Source organism: Gossypium arboreum, chromosome 13 (genome assembly GCF_025698485.1).
Source record: "Gossypium arboreum isolate Shixiya-1 chromosome 13, ASM2569848v2, whole genome shotgun sequence".
Classification (NCBI taxonomy): domain Eukaryota; kingdom Viridiplantae; phylum Streptophyta; class Magnoliopsida; order Malvales; family Malvaceae; genus Gossypium; species Gossypium arboreum.
The window spans coordinates 39595436-39602484 of record NC_069082.1 but is presented as its reverse complement, the minus strand read 5'-3'; the positions used below and the strand labels follow the sequence as shown (position 1 = coordinate 39602484).

Below are 7049 nucleotides of genomic sequence, written 5' to 3'. Positions count from 1 at the left end.
ATTAGTTTACCATTTTGCCCTTACATTAAAACATTAATAAACCATTATTTTAAGGCCATTAAATTCCATGGTCAAATAACCCTTTTCATAGTTGTTGAAGCCCCAACGTCACTTGCTATTTTTAGCAAAGGAACCATTGATTCTCTCTCCCTTGATATGAAGAATGTGGGTGGCCATTTGACTGCTTTTAGTAGAACTTGTTTTCATCCCTTGCTTGGTGAAGAAGTTGGGGGTTGACTGTTATTTTTAGCATTATGTGTGAAGTTGTGGTTTAAGTCTAGGAAAAGAGTTGTCATCCTTGATTAGGGGAGAGTGGAGGTTGAATTTACTATTATTGGGAGTGGTATGGCTGGCCTTTGAGTGGTAGTAGGGAAACGAGTAGATGGTGGCTATTTCTGGGAAGATGGTTGCTTGAATCAAGGGAAGAAAATCTCATTGATGCTCTCATGATTATGTTATCCCTGATTCATGGAAGGTGGGTAAATATGTGCTTGAATTAGGGAAGATATTAGCTAAAATCAAGGGATGTTGATGGGCAAGATCATGTAGATGGTAAATGGACAGTTCTCGGGCTCCATCTGGACATCTCTAGGTCTCCATCTCTTCTAAGGTGACTTAAAGCTCAATAATGCTGGATCAGAATGCTTCAAGCTGCACCTGTCTAAAATAAACAAAATTCTACTATATTTTTCCTTAGTCCATTTATTCCCAAAAATAATAATAATAACTATGCATTAGTATAAATTTCACTAAATAAACACATTTCTATAGAAATGACAAAAATCACCAAATTAATAATAATACTATAGAAAAGTTATTTATTTACTCAAAATTTGCATAAATTATACATTAAAGAGTGGTGAAAATATCTGCATATTTTAGAGTTTACACATCCCCAAACTTAAATTATTTCTCATCCTGAGTAATGCTAAAAGCATGTCGTATAATGTAGAATTTAATTCATCCAAGTGGTCATGTAAAAGCAAAAATTATGCTCTCAAATTAATTTTTCAAGCATGTAGTTCATGTACAGTTTATTATCCAATATTTCTTCAAGTACCTAAATGTTAACGAAATCATGATTTGCATAGTTCATTTTACGAGTAGATTTGATTCACTTCAGAAAGATTTTAACTTCCTTAAATGTTAACAATCCTTGTGATTTAGTTTGATTGATTATAATTTCTTTCACCAAAAAAAAAAAAGATTTTAACTTCCCTAAATCAACTAAGCATCATTCCTTAGGTTTGATATATGTCTTCATATGTTGAGTTAAATATTTTCCTCTCTATTAATGTAGTCAACTTAGCAGTTGGAATCAATAGGTCTTTATATAGGTTGTAACGAGGCTAGGTTCAAGATAGGAAAAAAAGGATTGACAATTTAAGTTTAGAAACCTTAAACTTAGCTTACCTTGGCCTTTAAAAAATGCAATTTTCCACTAAATAACCGACTCTTTTTCTCTCCTTTTTTTTTAAAAAAAAAAACCTTTTGCTCACTAGTACTCCTTTTTGCAATAACTGTTTTTTTACTGAGTTACCTTCCCGAGCACACAACTTTATGTAATTCAACACCGAGTGTTTTGAAATGCACACCCAATATCCCTCATTAACTCCCCCAAACATAATCCTCAAACATATCCAAAGTAAGCAAAGTTAAGATTTGGTGGTACAAGAGGTCGAGAAAAAAATTTAGGAAGAGCTACTTAATTCATGGGTTTAAATAAAAAAAATATAGGCCATATAGCTCAACTAGGTTTTCAAGGGATAACAATTAATAGAGTAGGCTAGAAAGGCTCAATTGATCCAAAGAAATTCTGTCTAAATCATTTTTAAACCACTATACTTCTTAGGATTTTTCCTCAAGGAAATTACCAAACCAATTATAAAGACTAGACCCTCATGTATGTTTAAATTTCTAAGGAAGATTAATTATTTTATGGTGAATCTATACATGCTATCTAAAATTAACATTCATTTCATGATTTACTTAACATAAGATACTTAAAGTAAATAGAAGATCATACCTAAATTTGGACTAACATACCATACAAAATCAATTGATGTTGAACATCTTTCCACTTACCTACGTCCATGCAAGAATCATCTTCTAAAAATATTTGAGGCATGGCCCCTCCAAACTTAAAATGAACATTGACTTCATTGTTCAAAAATATTCATTGGAGGAAAATAGATAAAAACTCAAAAAGTATATTTCATTAAAACTAATTTATGAGTGCAACCATATTTTATTTTTCAATAATAATAATAATAAAATAACATAATAAAAATAATGTTTTAAAAATGAGTGAAATATTTTCTAGTTCAAATTCATCGGTCCGATAAAATTTCGACCACTGACTGCTGACCTTAATCTTACCTTGGTTTTTAGTGGAAGTTTTTGGCTCTCGAGATTTAAAATTTTACCTAGATTAAACACTCAAGATTGGGTCCATCTCCACAGACCCTCATTAGTTGAAATTATGTTGATAGCAGTAAATGATCCTAACCATCGGGACTTGAGTTTCCCTAGATCAAATACTCGTGTTTGGGTCCATCTTCTCTAACTTTAATTGGACTATCTTCTCCAGCTTCAAGCAATCTTCCATGTGCATGCCAAGAAGAACTATTATTTAGAATATCTGAAATATGCCATCTGATGTCCTTCTCATGTCTTTTTAGTTATAGGTAACTCTACTTACTGGATTTCAATCAAAACTTGAAACGTTAAACTCATTGATTCAATCTAAGGATTTGGAAAGAATTCCTTCATTTTTGTTTCCAAAAAATTTAGATTGTCAACATTTTCATTGTTACTTGGTGGATCTGATGCCAAGATACGCTCTAATGGATCGTCTTTAATTGTCAACATTGTCATTGTTACTTGGTGGATCTGATGCCAAGATACGCTCTAATGGATCGTCTTCTAAGTTGAGTCCCTCACTTGTAGGGATCAACGATTCTATCTCGAATGTTGAAGAACATTCCTCACCTGCATTAGGATATTTCATAGATTTGAAGACATTAAAGGTTACTTGATCGTCTTGTACTCGCATGGTGAGTTCCCCTTTTTGGACATCTATTAATGTTCTCCCAGTTACAAAAAATGGCCTTTCCAGAATAATAGGGATGTTTTTATCAACTTCAATATCCAAAATAAAAAAATTAGCAGGAAAAATAAATTTGTCAACATGTACTAGAACATCTTCAATCTTTCCCTCTGTATGTGTTATTGATCGGTCTGTAGTTAAAGTGTAATAGTTGTCAGCCTAACCTCACCAATCTCTAATTGCTTGAATACATACATGGATATAAGATTTATACTTTCTCCAAAATTGCATAAAGCCAATTCGTAATAAGAGTCTCCAATGTAACAAGGTATGGTAAAACTCCCTAGATCCTTTATTCCGGTTAAAGTTTGTCTTGCAAAAATGCACTACATTCTTTTGTCAAGGAAATTGTCTCGAATTCTCCCAACCTCTTTTTAAAGAGAACATCCTTTATGAATTTAGCATAATTCGACATTTTCTCCAAAGCTTCCATAAGAGGGATGTTGATATGTAACTGTTTAAGCATATCTAAAAATTTCTTAAATTGTACCTCTTGTTGATACTTTTGGAGTCTCTATAGATAAGGAGGTGATGGATTTTTAACCTTGATCGGATCATTTTTTTGAGGTGCAGATTTCTTTGTGTTTTTTTATGGGAGTGGAACCTTTACGATGATGTTGTTGTGCTTGGTTTTTGGTAGGATTCATAGAAGTAACTTCTGTGCTGAGGGAACTTCAACATTTGGTTGAAAATCCTCCCAATTCTTAGGTGCAATGGGTTCATCTTCAATTTCAACAATCCTCGGTCCCAACATCTTTCAACTCCTCAAGGTAACAACTTCACATGGTTCTTTACTTGTATTCCTCGAATTTAGAGTGTTGTTGGCAAAGCTCATTGAGTTCTGCTTATGAGCTCATTGGCTAACTGTCCAATCTGGTTCCTTAGATTCCTTAGAGTCACATCGTTTTTAGCCATATATGCTTTCAATAGGTTCTCCAAATGCTTTCAATGGGTTCTCCAAACTACTTGAAGACTTGGCTTGTTGAGGTTTCTATATCTATTGAGAAAAATCTGGTAAACGATTTAAACGTGAAAGCATATAGGAATTACTTAGACCAGTCCCTTAATTACTCCAAGAGAAATTTAGATGATTCTGCCATGAAGAAGTGTAATAATTTGAGTTTGATCCTAACCCACTTTTATCCTGGTTCTGGTTGTCCATGTAATAGAGAGATTCTGGATGTGATGGCCATTTTCACAGATATGACCATCTCTACAATAAATAGAGATAATTTTGAACTGACTTGGTTGTTGACCTGATATGTTAGCATTAAAACTATTAGCAGAAAATTTCTTAAACATGGAATCCATAGAAGATACCTAGTTTGTCAAAGATGTAAGTAGATCAACTTCGTCAACTTCATCAACCCTAATTACTTTTCTTCCTGTGGCTATTTGAGTAGTTTGCCACTAGTAGTTTTTGCTAGAGATCCTTTCAATGGTCTCATATGTTTCATTGTATGATTTTGCAAGAAGAGATCCATTGGCTAAAGGTCCACCACCATTCTGGTATCTACGTTGAGACCATTGTAAAAAGTCTCCAACTAAATATAATGAGGAATGCCATGATGAGGGCATTTTTGCAACAACTCCTTGAATTTCTCTCATACATCATAAGAGATTCATAACAAGCTGAAATGTGGTGATTTAAATCCTAATATTGGTATTTCTACTTGGTGGAAAATACATTATCAAGAATCGTTCAGCCAATTCCTGCCATGTTGATACTGAATAAGGTGGTAAAGAATTCAACCATGCTCGTGCTCTATCTCTCAGCAAGAATTGGAATAACTTTAATCTCAAAGCGTCTTTAGTCACTCTAGCTAGCTTAAATAAATCACATACTTCCATGAATAAATGCAGGTGTAGATGTGGATCTTTGGTAGACTTTCCACTAAATTGGCCCATCGTTTTCAACATTTGGAAAGTAGCCGACTTTAATTCAAATTAAGGAGCCTCAATTTTGGCCTCACAATTCTTAGATTGAGTCAATTGGATAAAGGCACAACATAGTGATAGATGAGGTGGTCTTTGTCATCAGTAACAATGACCTGATTATAGGTATTATAAAAAGCTCATTGGTTTTGATTTTGTCATACAAGATATATAATCACTTGAAAATAGAAAAAGAAATAAAATAAAATAAATTTAAACCAAATTGCAAAAATAATTATCTTAACAATAATGTAACAACCCGTTTTAGTCAAATTAGAACAGTGGTTTCAAGACCACAAATCGAGGTAAAAATAATTATTTTATTATTATTTTATTGTTTATAGTATGATATCATGTTGGTGTAAAAATTTCGTTAAGAAATTTTATTTTTTAATTGTTTAATTTAAGAAAGAGGACTAAATCGCGTAAATTGCAAAAGTGTTGATTCTATCAGCTAAAAGTTTCTATTAGCTATGGTTTATTAAAGTTAAGGTCCTTATGTTGTAATTAGACCAATATTAGTATAAGTTGACTTATATGGACACATTATTAGGTATTTAAATGGTTTATTAGTAAGGTTAATTTGGTAATTTGGTTATTATCATAATAATAAATAAAACAAAACCAAATTAATGGTGGATATCATCTTCTCCACCAATTTTTGGAAGAGAATAAACACCATTTTAGGTCTACCATTCGGCTAGGGCATTTTTGCTCATTAAGGTACGATTTTTATCCCATTTTTAATGATTTTTATGTTTTTGAGATCGTTGCAACTAGTATTAATTAGCCCAGGGACTAATTTGAAAAACTATTAAAGATTTTGAATGATGCCATTGATGAATACATGTGTATTTTGATGTTTGATGATAGATTATGAATATTGATGTTAGATAAACAAGTTTTGCTAAGTGATTTTTAGTAAAAATGCAAAATAGGGATTAAATTGGGAAAAATGTTAAGTTTGTGGTTAAAATGTGAAATAAATGAAAATTACAGGCTGCTAGGGGCATTATGGTAATTCGGCTAGTATGGGTCTACTGTGAATTTTCATTAATTTGTGATTTTATGAAATAAGGACTAAATTGTGAAAAATGTGAAATATGTGGGGAAAAAGTGTAAAAATGCCTTAAGTAAGTTTTAGACTAAATTGAATGAATAATTGATTAAATAAGTTAATTTTTATTATTTATAGATCAAGAAAAGAGGAATTCAGACTTAGATCAGGGAAAAAGCAAAGTAATTGAATAGTCGGTCTGTTTCGTTATTTTCGTATACAAGTTAAGTTTGTATAATTGAACTTAAATGTGTATCTATTTATTTGATGGATGAAATTGAGATAGTATTTATTATAATAGATAAATGTGGAGATATTAAATTTAATGTATGGTTAAAGTAAACGAAATGCTGAATAAGACCATAGATAGGCTATGGCGATAGGCTATGGCAAATCGGATAATAAGACCATAACCGGGTTATGGCATGTGAATGTAAGACCACGGCAGGGCCTTGGCAATATATGTGTAAGATCATAGTTGGACTATGGCATCAGAAAATTGAAGTATTTGTATCATAAGCATTTATAAGCTGGAGTGGTTTGATAAGAGAATTGTTGAGAAATAGATAAGAATCGGTACAAGTATGTACGGAAAACTAATTCAAGTAACGAGTTAGAAGAAGTTGAAAACTTATGAGTTATGATATGGATAAACTTTATGTTAGCTCATTGTTTGATGCTTTAAATGTCAATTATATCATCCATTTTTAAATGTTAATGAATATTGTGATTATTTCATATTTACATACGAACTTACTAAGCTTTATAGCTTACCTTGTCTAATTTTTGATGTTTTATAGTTTTACGAAGCTAGCTCAGATCCATGGATCGTTAGAGACTTCATCACACTATCAGACATCTATTTGGTACTTTTGAGTTGTGTAAATATGGTATATGGCATGTATAGGCTTGTGTCATTTTGGTATGTTTGATGAACATGTAATTAGG

General features: G+C 32.1%; 1 non-coding gene across 1 annotated transcript; it reads left to right on the top strand.

Moving 5' to 3' along the window:
* Nucleotides 1-4669: 4669 nt before the first annotated feature.
* On the top strand, nucleotides 4670-4771 carry LOC128287108 (small nucleolar RNA R71). Its single transcript, XR_008277808.1, has one exon. It is a non-coding gene; the product is annotated as a small nucleolar RNA R71 (small nucleolar RNA).
* Nucleotides 4772-7049: the final 2278 nt, after the last annotated feature.